This window comes from Pteropus vampyrus, unplaced genomic scaffold, assembly GCF_000151845.1.
Source record: "Pteropus vampyrus isolate Shadow unplaced genomic scaffold, Pvam_2.0 Scaffold927, whole genome shotgun sequence".
NCBI classification, from domain to species: domain Eukaryota; kingdom Metazoa; phylum Chordata; class Mammalia; order Chiroptera; family Pteropodidae; genus Pteropus; species Pteropus vampyrus.
This window is the reverse complement of record NW_011889708.1, coordinates 273,166-286,316: the sequence shown is the minus strand read 5'-3', so window position 1 is coordinate 286,316 and position 13,151 is coordinate 273,166. Positions and strand designations below refer to the sequence as shown.

General features: G+C 34.6%; 1 protein-coding gene across 1 annotated transcript in view; it reads right to left on the bottom strand.

Annotated features, from left to right (window-relative positions):
- Positions 1-13,151, bottom strand: part of LOC105309891 (zinc finger protein 33B-like) — a 41,763-nt gene that overhangs the window by 14,253 nt on the left and 14,359 nt on the right.

The window sequence follows — 13,151 nt, the reverse complement described above, 5'->3', positions numbered from 1 at the left end:
ATAAAAAGAACAAAAAGGTGAAGGAAGGGCAAATTCTTTCTTCTTGAGCTGGGACATCCATTTCCTCCTGTTCTTGGACATTGGAGCTCCTGGTTCTTGGGCCTTGGGACTTTGAGACTTAAAACAGTCCCCTAGTTTTCAGGCCTTTGACCTTGACTTAGGATTTTTTTTTTTTTTTTTTTTTGGAAATTGACATTATAAACAATATTTGGTATTGTTACACTCCTTAATTATTTTCATTTAAACAGGTATATTGTGGTTTTTAACTCTAGTCTTGTTATATGCATTTCTCTATTACCAATAAAGCTTTGTAACCTTGCCTTTTCACCATTTTTTAATTGGGCTGAGTTTTTTGTATTAATTTATAAGGGGCTTATTTTCATCACATTTTGAGTACTTACTAAGGGTCAAGCATCGTCTTAGGAAGTAGAGATACAGCAGTAAAGAAATAGGCAAAATCTCTTCTTTCATGGAGCATACATTTCAGTAGAGAGAGTAACAATACATGTAACAGCTGTTTCATATATTAAGCACAATTTAGAAAATTCTTCTATCTTTTGCCAGTAATTTGCAGTGCCAGATCTATCCAGAGATCAAATACCCATACATGGAGAGGTCACCTTCTGGGCTCTCCTTAAATCAAACCAAGAGACTTAATTACCACAGGCTTACTTTATATTGCAATCATTTTCTGGCTTCTAACTATTAAGGTGTAACAACTTCTTGAAAACAAAAACGAACACAAAAAAAAATCTTATAGACTTTCTAATTAGAATTAATTGGATCTATATGTAAAATTAGGAAGAGACTTGTGACGTTGGCCTTTCCAATGAATCAATAATATACATTTATTCATAGATATAAACTTCTTTAAAATTCTCAATTAAGTTTTATACTTTTTAAATAAAAGTACTACATATTTTATATTTACATCAAGCTATCAGAAACAGAGAGATACACACATTTCCTACTGAACATAAAGCACAGTATCACCTTGAGAGAAGCAAAACACTATTCCAGCTCCCAGCTCCAGAGCAATGATGGAGAGCTCCTATTCAGAGAAAGAAGCAAGCCAGAGAACAGAGAATTCTGAGGTTCTGCTCAAGAAAATTCACCTTATTTGTAAGAGTATGGGTAAATTCAAGCCTAAGATCATCCTGGAAAACAATGGAATTTCAGCAATAATCAATGAAGAAGAAGCTAATAATTCCGTGAGAGCAATAAGTTAAACCACAGACTCACTACAAGTAGACCAGAAAGAATAATGGAAAGAGACAAGTAAGAAGAGATATACCAAGCTATTAAATTTGTTGCTGTTTACCAGACACATTCATGAAAATACACACATAGAAACACATTTTCTACAGTAATAACTTCCTTAAATTATGTTTTCTAGGAGATGATTTCCAAAATAGTAGCACAAAGGGCAACCTCAAATTTAACTGAACCAATTTGTTGTTGGAAAGAATAGAGCAATCAGTCAACAATTAGTAGAGGCTAAAAGTTGGGTGTGATACCAACAGAGGCAGACCACAGAGAGATGAGACAAAAAGGTTGTATTAGTCAAAGTTCTCCAGAGAAACAGAACCAATTAGATAGGTAAATAGATGACAGATAAGACAGATATATCTATCTATCTATACACACCTATACACACACACACACACACACACACACACACACACACACACGCACGCACACACACGGAGCCCTGCAATCTGACATCTGCCGGTTGGAAAACTAGGAAAGCCCATAGTGTAATTCAGTCCAAATCCAAAGGTCTAAGAACTAGGGGAGCCAATCATATAACTCTAAGTCAAGGTCAAAGGCCTGAAAACTAGGGGACTGTTGTTAAGTCTCAAAGTCCCAAGGCCCAAGAACCAGAAGCTCCAATGTCCAAGAGCAGGAGGAAATGGATGTCCCAGCTCAAGAAGAAAGAATTTGCTCTTCCTTCACCTTTTTGTTCTCTTTGGGCCCTCAATGGATTGGATGATGCCTACCCACACTAGTGAGGGTAGACCTCTTTCCTCTGAATCAAATGATAATCTCTTTCAGAAACATCCTCTGACACACCCAGAAATAAGGATTTGCCAGTTATCTAGGCATCACTTAGCCCAGTCAAGTTAACACATAAAATTAACAATTACATAGGCCTTCAAAGAGCACCCTGTTACCACTATCAAAATTCTAAGGACTGTATGTATGCCTAAGACAGAGCTCTCCAACAGCAACATCAGAGATAACACACTCTGGGGGAAAAGAACTTCACTCAAATAGTCCATCCAAGTCACTAAACATATAAGTAAGCAAAAAATAACAATAACCCCTGGCAAGAAGAAATCAGTTCAGAGTAGGGAGAAAATATTATCTAAAATGTCCATTGTCCACAAAAAGTTACAAGACATATTAAGAAACAGGAAATTTTCACAATTACAGAAAAAACACCAAGCAATAGAAAATCTCTCTTGGGAGGGTCCAGACACTGGACTTAGCAGACCTCAAAAAAGCTACTATAAATATGGACAAAAGGAAACCATGAGTAAGGAAGTAAAGGTGTATGATGACACCTCATTACAAAGAGAATATCAATAAAAAGAGAAAACAGTAATAAAAATTCTAAGTTTGAAAATTAAAATAAATACAATGAAAATTCATTAGAAAGGCTCAATAGTAAATTGAAGTTTATAGGAGAAAAAAATAACTGAAGATAGATCAATAGACATCATGTAATATAAAGAACAGAGAAATAATAAGCAATGAAGAAAACTGAACAAATAAATGAATAAATAAATGAACACCATAATTGCACCTCAACTGAATGTACACCATTAACTTCACCAACATGTTAATAATAGGAGTACCAGAAGAAGAGAAGAAAGAGCAAGGAGCACAAAAAATATTCACAAATGATGGCAAAAATCTTATAAATTTTATGAAAATATTAATCTGATGATTCAAGAAGATAAAGTCCAAGAGGGATAAACAGAGATCTATGACAAAATGCATCAGAGTAAACAAAGACAGAGATTTCTTAAGCACGAAGAGAAATATAACTCATCACATACAAGAGAACTTCAGTAAGATTAACACCTGACTTACCATCAGAACGATACAGTCCAAAAGGTAAGATAACATATTCATTGTGCTGGGGAAAAAAAACATCGTCAACCAAAAGAGCAGAACTATTTTTTCAAAACTGAAGATGAAATAAATAAACTATAGATTAAAAAACTAAGAGAAACTAAAAATCCCTAGAATCCACTGCTATCAGACCACCCTTACAAAAAATAAATTCTTCAGACTGAAAGCAAGGTTGTATAAAATGTGAAAATCCAAACACGTGCTGTCTGTCAGAGACACTTTAGATTCAAAGACGCAAACAGGATGACTTTTAAAAACAGAAAGATGCATCACGTACTCAGTATCCGTAAGAGACTGTAGATAAAGAGGGACATTTTGTACAGTGCAAATACAAAAATCATTATAAGGGAATGCTATGAACAACTGTATGCCAACATATTAAGTAACTCTGATAAAATGGAAAAATTCCTAGAATAACAAAACCTACAGAAACTGACTCAAGAAAAAATTGATAAATCTGAAGGAAACCTAAAACAGGTGAAAACACTAAATTAGTCATTTTAAAATTTCCCATTAAAAAAGCCCAGGTCTAGATGGTTTCACTGATGAATTTTACCAAGTATTTTTAAAATAATAAATATCAATTATTATAAAACTCCTCTCCAAAATTAAAAGTACACTTCCCAATTCATTTTATGAGCCCAATATTACCCTGATACCAAAATCAGACTTGAGAAAGAAAACTATAGATCAATATCTAAGAAAACTAAGATTACATCGTATGACTATACACGCACAAATCCTCAAAAACATACTAGCAAACTTTATCCGGTAATATATAAAAAGATTACACACCATGACCAAGTGGGATCTATCCCAATAATGCAAGATTGGATTATCATCTGAAAATCAATTAATAGACCATATGAGTAGAAAACAGACAATAACCAAATGATCATCTAAATACATGCAAGAAAAAGTATTTGACAAAATTTACACCCTTTCCTGTTTATAGAAACTATCAACAAACTAGGAATAAACATCCTCAATCTGATAAAAAGACATCTATGAAAAGGTCACAGCAAACAACATGGTAAAAGGTGAAAGATGGGATGCTTTCTGCCTAAGATCATGAACAGGACAAGAATGTACTCTAACCACTTATACAGGAAATACTAGCCAAAAAAAGAAAAATCCAAAGTGAAAAAAATGTAAAACTACTTGCAGGTGATATGATTTTAAACAGAGAACTTAAAGAAACCACTCAAACACTATTAAAACTAGTAAAAGAGTTCAAAAGGTTACAGGGTACAAGACCAATATATAAAAATTAATTATATTTCCATATACTAACAACGAAAAATCCATGAATTAGGATAATAATTCCAATAACGATAGCATCAAAAAGAATAAAATACGAGTAATTTTAACCAAGTAATTTCAGAGCTTATAGTCTGAAAACTACAAAACAATGCTGAAAGAAATTAAAGATGACCTAAATAAATGGAAACATGCTCAAGAATCAGAAGACTCAATTATTTACTTGGCAATAACTGCCAAATTGATATAAAAATTCAACACAATCCCTAACTAAATCCCAGCTGCCTTTTTGCAGAAACTAATAAGTGGATCCAAATATTCACGTGAAAATTCAAGGAACTGAAAGTGATCAAATCAATCTTGAAAAAAAGGGAGAAAGTTGGAAGATTCAGACTTCCCAATTTAAAAATCTGCTACAACACTACAGTAATCAGGACCTTGTGGAACTGGCATAAGAACAAACAGAGAGATCTATGAAATGAAATTGAGAGTCCAGAAATAAATATGTTCAGTTCATTTTCAGTAAAGTGACAAGACAATTCAATGGTTAAAAAACAGCCTTTTCAACAAATTGTACTGAGACAATTGGATGTCTACATGCAAAACAATGAAAATAAACCCTTTCCTGATACCATAAACAAAAATGGGTCATAGACCTAAATATAAGAGCTATTTCACTTTAAAAAATATGTAGGGGTAAATCTTCATGTCCTTGAGATAGATACAATACCACAAACAAAAATGACAAAATAGATAAATTATCCTATATGAAACAAAAAATTCTTGCTGTAGACCATGAAGCCAAGATTGTGAAATGAAAAGCCACAAATGAGAGAAAACATCTGCAAATGACATACTTAATTAGGGGTTGGTATATAGAACATTTACTCTTATAACTCAACAATAAAAAGACATAAGTACAATATTGACAAAGCAATTGATTTTTGTATATTAAATTTGTATCCTGCAACCAATTTTGTCTAAGTGACCATAATCACTCATAAGGAAAACTTCAACAGTCCCCTAATGAGCTCTTATGCTCTTCTCATTATTTTCTCAATAGAGATGAGAAAGATCTTACATAACTATGTATCAGGTGTTGCTCATTTGCCAAAAATCCACCAATATATTAAGAATAAAATTAAATTTTTTGATAAGGCTTATGATACTCTCGTCTTTTGGGTCACAGCTGCCTGACATCATTTCCTGCCCCTCCTCCTGTCTACTTCAAAAACACCAAGCAGATTCCTGCCCATGGGCTTAACCGTTGCTATTACCCCTGCTGAAAACAGGGAGTATCCTCAGGTTCATACAATCATTTCATTCAAATTTTTACTCTAATGGTGATCTCAAAGTTTTCCCTAAACTACTCTTCTTAAATTAGCACACTCAATCAATTTAACCCTGCTTTAATTTCTTCTACAGTCAATCAATTTAACCCTGCTTTAATTTCTTCTACAGTTTTTACCTCCACAGAACATTTAATATACATATCTGTTTGTGTTTAGTGATTCAAATAATCATCATTTCTTTTTAGTGGGTGGAATAATTAAGTTCTAGTCTCTTAGCAAATTTGATTATGATAAAATATCATTGTCTATATTCACTATATATAGATCTCTAGGACTTACTTACTACCTGTTGCAAGTTTGTGCCCTTAAAAAACTGCCCTATCCCTACACACACCATCACCTGTTAACCAACATTTTACCCTCTGTTTTTACAAGTTTGTCTTTTTTAGATTCCACATATGTGATACGATATATTATTTGTCTTTCTCTCAGACTTATCTCAGTGCAATGTGCTCAAAGTCCATTCATGTCATAAAGGCAGAATGTTCTTATTCCTTATGGTTGAATAATATTCAATTTTATATATATATATATATATATATATATATATATATATATATATATATATATCTATATATATATATATACCATTATCTTCTTTATTTCAGCCACTGATGGGCACTTAGGTAGTTTAAATATCTGGCTACTGTGAACAATGCAATGAACATGGTAGTACATGTAACTCTACTGTATCTCATTTTCCTTTCCTTTGGGTTCATACCCAGAGTGGAACTGCTAATCATAGAGTAAATCTATTTTTAATTTTTGAGAAACCTCCACATTGTTTTCCATAGTGGCTGTACCAATTTCTATTCCTACCAACAGTGTACAAGGATTCCATTTTATCCACATCCTCGCCAACAACTGCTACTTCTTGTCTTCTTGATGCTAGCTAGCCATTCTGACAGGTGTGAGATAATATTATCTCACTGTGGTTTTAATTAGCATTTCCCTGATGATTAATGATGGTGAACATCTTTTCATGGCCCTGTTGGCCTTTAGCACTATCTGTATGAACTCATTAACAAACATTAATTTTTCATTAATATAGTCTCAGCGCTTAACAAATAACTGGCACATAGTATATACTCAAAAATTATTTGAGTCAAGGAGTCTCTTGGAAACAGCAGAGTGGCAGACATCTTCAGAGCTCTCCCCTTGAAACAACAATAAGCTAAATATCTAAAACAAAACAAAAACACCCAAACTGCACACTAGCATGTCTGAACGCGGGATCTCCGCATAAGAGCTCCATAGGTCAGAACACCAGGTGTCGGGCGGTGGACTCGGAGAAATACAGAAACTGCCTCTCACAGCTGCCACAGCTCCTTGCAGGAGGAGGGAGAGGAGTGAAGATGCGTCGAATTCCATGATTAGCTTGCCTGGAAGTGCCAGAAATTCTAGCAGCTGGCAACAGGGCTCAGTCATCAGGGCAGAAAGCAGAGAAGCAGGACAGGACCACAGAGAAACCGGCCTCAGTTGCAAAATGGAGGCTGAGCCGTAGCCGCTGACTCCCAACCCAGAGGGCCCCACACCCTCTACACTACAAGACACATCACCTCAGATCCCCAAGAGAATCTGAGCAAAAACAACCGAAACTGTTGCTAACACTGACAGGGACTGAAACTGAGAATAGCCAGTGTGATTAAATATCTACAAGAAAATAAAAAAGACATTTAGGCTTTATATAAAGCACAGATCCAAGAGGCTTAGACGCTACCTACTGGAAACCAAAAGAAAAGTGCCTTCTTTGCAGCAAGCTAAAGAGAGATCTTTATATAATAAATCTTCTTTCTGGAAAAACAACAAAATACACTTCCATTAATGCCCAGGCAGAGAAATGATCCATTAAACACCATAAACAACCAAGGTTGACAAGGAATCTCAGAAATAAAAAGAAAAATCTCCAGAAAATAAGCTTACAGAAATAGAAATATGTGACTTAAATGACAGAGAATTCAGGATGGTACTTCTGAAACTCAGTGAGATGCAAAACAACTCAAATTAACAATTTCAGGAATTGAAAAATAACTAGATGAGCAGAACAATGAGATATAAACCCTTGAAAGGAACCAAATAGAACTTCTAGAGATGAAGAACACACTGCAAAAGCTGAAAAAAAGAAATAGCAAGCTTGGGAAATAGGGTCGACCAAATAGAGGAAAGGATCAGTGATATCGAAGACAGAAATCTAGAAATAAATCAAAGGAAGAAGAAAGAAACCGAAGGATGAAAAATAATGAAAGAGAAATTCAAGAAATAGCTGATACCATCAGGAGAGGAAACATAAGAATAATGGGCATTACCAAAGGCAAGGAAAAGGAGCAGGGACTTGAAAGCATTTTCAGACAAATAGTGGACAAGAATTACCCAAAGCTAAGAAATGAGCTGAAGCTTAGAATTCAAGAAGTCAACAGAACACCCAATTATCTCAACCCAAAAAGACCTTCACCAAGACACATTGTATTAAAGTTATCAAAAATCAATGACAAAGAGAATTCTCAGGGCAAATAAGGAGAAGAAAACGGTAACATATAAAGGAAAACCCATTAGATTATCATCGGACTTCTCAGCGCAGACCTTACAAGCCAGAAAGGAAAGGAATCAAATATTTAAACTATTAAGTGAAAGGAACGACCAGCCTAGAATAATGTATCCAGCTAAGCTCTCCTTTAGATATGAAGAAGAAATTAAGACCTTTCCAGACATACAAAAATAGAGGGATTTCTCCACTACTGCTACAAGGCCTACACTACAGAAAATATTGAAAAGTGCCAGCTCATCTAAAACAAAATAACAAAACAAAAAAATATACATAAATAGGAGTAAAGTAACTCTCAGGCAAATAGAAGCAGAGGAGTGCAAACCTTCATAAGAATAAGGCATTATAAGTTTAAATAATAAAAGAATTGCTATAGCAAGATAGTAATGAACATTCAGCATACATAGGGACAAACTGAGGTAACAATGATTGAAAAGGAGAGAATTCAACGATCCAAATTTGCAAAGGAGAAAGGACATAAGCCACGCACAGAAGAAAATGGACAACTGTGTATATATAACTATCCTTTACATATTCATAATGGTAACCACACGCCAAAGATTCAGAACTGAAGTATATAACATAAAACAAGAAGGACCAAAGGCAAAACCCACAAAAGCCAACCAAAATAAAGAAAACAGAAACACAAGGACAAGGAAGCAATGGAAACACTGAGTTACCAGAAAGCAAAAGATAAAATGGCTATAAGAAGACCTCATATTTTCATAATGACTCTAAATGTAAATGCATTGAACTAACTCACCAGTAAAAAGGCATAGAGTTGCAGAATGGATCAAAAGACAAAACCCAACCATATGCTACCTCCAGGAGACACATGTCAGCTCCAAAGACAAATATAAATTCAAAGTGAAAGAGTGGAAAATGATATTTCAAGCAAATGGCATTTAGAGAAAGACAGGAGTAGTGGTACTAATATCAGATGAAATAGACTTCGAAATAAAAATTAGAAAGAAAGATACTGTGGGACACTTCATAATGATAAAAAGAATCATGTAACAAGAAGACGTAAGACATTGATATTTATTCTCCTAATCAGGGAGCCCTGAATTATGTAAAGAAATTACTAACAGAACTAAAGGGAGAAACAGACCAAAACACTATAGTAGTAGAAGACCTAAATATCCCACTGTTGGATATGGAGAGATCATCCAAACAGAAAATCAATAAGGAAATAACATCCTTAAATGACAAATTAGACCAACTGGACATAATTGACATTTATAGAGCCTTCCATCCCAAAACAGCTGCTTATACATTCTTCTCTAGTGCACATGGAACACTCTCAAGAATCGACCACATACTGGGACACAGAGATAGCCTCAACACATATAAGAGGGTTAAAATCATACCAACTGTATTCTCTGATCATAATACTTTGAAACTCGAGATCAACAGCAAAAAGAAATCAGGAAGAAACACAAATATATGGAGATTAAACAACATGCTACTGAAGAATAACTGGGTGAGGGAAGAAATAAGAAGAGAGATCAAGACATACGTAGAAACGAATGATAATGATAGTACAACATATCAAAACTTTTGAGACATAGCAAAAGCAGTAATAAGAGAAAAGTTCATATCATTACGGGCCTATTTCCAAAAAACAACAACTAGCCCAAATAAACAACCTAATGCTTCATGTTAAAAAAGTAGAAAAAGGAGAACAAATGAGGACAAAAGTTAGCAGAAGGAAAGAAATAATCAAAATTAGAGCAGAAATAAATGAAATTCAAAACAAAAATTAAAAAAAAAATAATACAACAAGGAGCTGGTTCTTTGAGAAGGTTAAAAATTGACAAACCCCTGGCTAGACTCACTGAAGGAAAAAGAGAAAGGACACAAATAAACAAAATCAGGGATGAAAGAGGGGAAATTACGACTGAAATCACAGAAATACAAACGATCATGCAAGAATACTATGAAAAAGTATATAGTACCAAATTTAATAACCTAGAAGAAATGGACCAGTACTTAGAAAAATACAACCTTCCTAGACTGAATCAAAAAGAACTGGAGAATCTAAATAGACCAATTGGCAGTGTGGAAATTGAAACAATCATCAAAAAACCTAACAAAAAGGAAAAGTCCAGGACTAGATGGCTTCACCAGTTAATTCTACCAAACATTCGAAGAAGATTTGGTAGAATTAACTGGTGAAGCCATCTAGTCCTGGACTTTCTCCACAAACTCTTCCAAAAATCAAAGAGGAGGCAATACTTCCCAACTCATTCTATGAGGCCAATATTACCTTGATACCAAAACCTGGTAAAGATAACACAAAAAAAGAAAACTACAGACCAATATCTCTCATGAACACAGATGCAAAAATCCTAAGTAAGATACTAGTGAACCAAATACAGGAACATGTTAAAAAGACTATACACTACGATCAAGTGAGCTTCATCCCAGAGGCACAGGAATGGTTCAACGCACGCAAATCAATTAATGTGATACACCATATAAACAAATTAAAAAATAAGAATCATATGATCATATCAATAGATGCAGAAAAAGCCTTTGATGAGATACAGCACCGATTTATGATCAAAACACTTAACAAAATCAGTATAGAAGGAAAGTACCTTAACATAAAAAAGGCCATCTATGACAAACCCTCAGCCAACATTACACGTAATGGTGAAAAACTAAAAACCTTTCCTCTAAGATCAGGAACAAGGCAAGGCTGTGCACTATTGCCACTGTCATTCAATATAACGTTGGAGCTCCTAGAGAGTGCAATCAGACAAGAGAAAGATATAAAAGGCATCCACATAGGAAATGAAGAAGTCAAACTGTCACTATTTGCGGATGACATGATTCTCTATATAGAAAATCCTAAAGACTTCATAAGAACACTACTAGAAACAATAAGCAAATACAGTAAAGTCTCTAGATACAAAATCAATGCTCGAAAATCCATAGCGTTCCTATACTCTAATAATGAAGCGTCAGAAAAAGAAGTGGAAAAAATAATTCCTTTTGCAATTGCAACAAAAAGAATAAAATACCTACCAATAAATCTAACAAAACAAGTGAAGGACCTATATAATGAAAACTACAAGACCCTATTAAAAGAAATCGAAGAAGATACAAAGAAATGGAAAGATATTCCGTGTTCTTGGATTGGAAGAATCAACATAGTTAAAATGACCATATTACCTAAAGCATTATACGGATTTAATGCAATCTCCATCAAAATCTCATCAGCATTTTTTTAAAAAATAGAACAAAAAATCATCAGATTTGTATGGAAACACAAAAGACCCCGAATTGCCAAAGCTATTCTGAGAAAAAAGAATGAGGCTGGAGACATCACTCCTCCCAACTTCAAATTATACTACAAAGCGACAGTAATCAAAATGACATGGTATTGGCAGCAAAACAGTCACATGGACCAGTGGAACAGAATAGAGAGTCCAGAAGTAAACCCATATTTATATGGGCAAATAATTTTTGACAAAAAAGCCAAAAATATACAGTGGCGAAAGGAAAGCCTCTTCAATAAATGATGCTGGGAAAACTGGAAAGCCACCTTCAAAAGAATAAAACTAGACTGTTGTCTATCACCACACACCAAAATTAACTCAAAATGGATTAAGAGCCTGAATGTAAATAAGACACATGCAAAAAGAAAACATAGGAACTAAACTCAAGGACCTTGGACTTAAAGAGGATTTTATGAATTTGACCTCACAGGCAAGGGAGGTAAAAGCAAAAATAAATGAATGGGACTACATTAAACTCAAAAGCTTCTGTTCAGCAAAAGAAATCATCACCAAGGTAAAGAGACAACCATCCAAATGGGAAAATATATTTGCAAACAATGCCTCCAATAAGAGCCTAATAACCAAAATATACAAAGAACTCATATGACTCAATAACAACAAAGAAAAAACAATCCAATCAAAAAAGGGGCAGAGGATCTGAAGAGACATTTCTCCCTGGAGGGCATACAAATGGCCAACAAACATATGAAAAGACGCTCAACATTGCTAGCTATTAGAAAAATGCAAATCAAAACCACAATGAGATATTCCATCTCATACCTGTTAGAATTGCTGTTATCAACAGAATAAGTAATAACAAATGTTGGAGAGGATGTGGAGATAAAGGAACCCTCATACACTGCCGGTGGTACTGCAAATTGGTACAGCCACTATGGAAAACAGTATGGAGGTTCCTCAAAAAACTAAGAATTGAACTACCATATGATCCAGCAATCCCTCTACTGGGCATTTACTCTAAAGACTTGAAAACCCATATCTGAAAAGATATTTGAACACCGATGTTCATAGCAGCCCTATTCACGGTGGCCAGAACATGAAAGCAACTGAAGTGTCCTATGATAGATGACTGGCTAAAGTAGCTATGGTATATATATACAATGGAATATTACTCAGCCATTAAAGAGATGAAATACTGTCATTTGCGACAACCTGGATGGACCTCAAGATAATCATGCTAAACAAAATAAGCCAGACTAAAAAAGTTGAAAATCACATGATATCACTTATATTTGGAATATAAACCTAAAAGTAACAAATGAACAGTACAAAAGGCGACTCAGGGACATGGACAAGGGACTAGTGCTTATTAGAGGATAGGGGGTGGGGAGGAGGGAAGAGGTAGACAGGTAAAGGGGGTCAAATATAGGGGAGTTGGGGAGGGTGAAGTGGGTAAAGGGGATCAAATATATGGTACCCGAAGGAAACTGGACTCTGGGTGGTAATCACACAATAGAATATATAGATGTCAAATTATAATGAACACCTGAAATTATAATTATATTAACCAATGTTACCCCAATAAACTTAAAAAAAAATTATGAGTCAAAA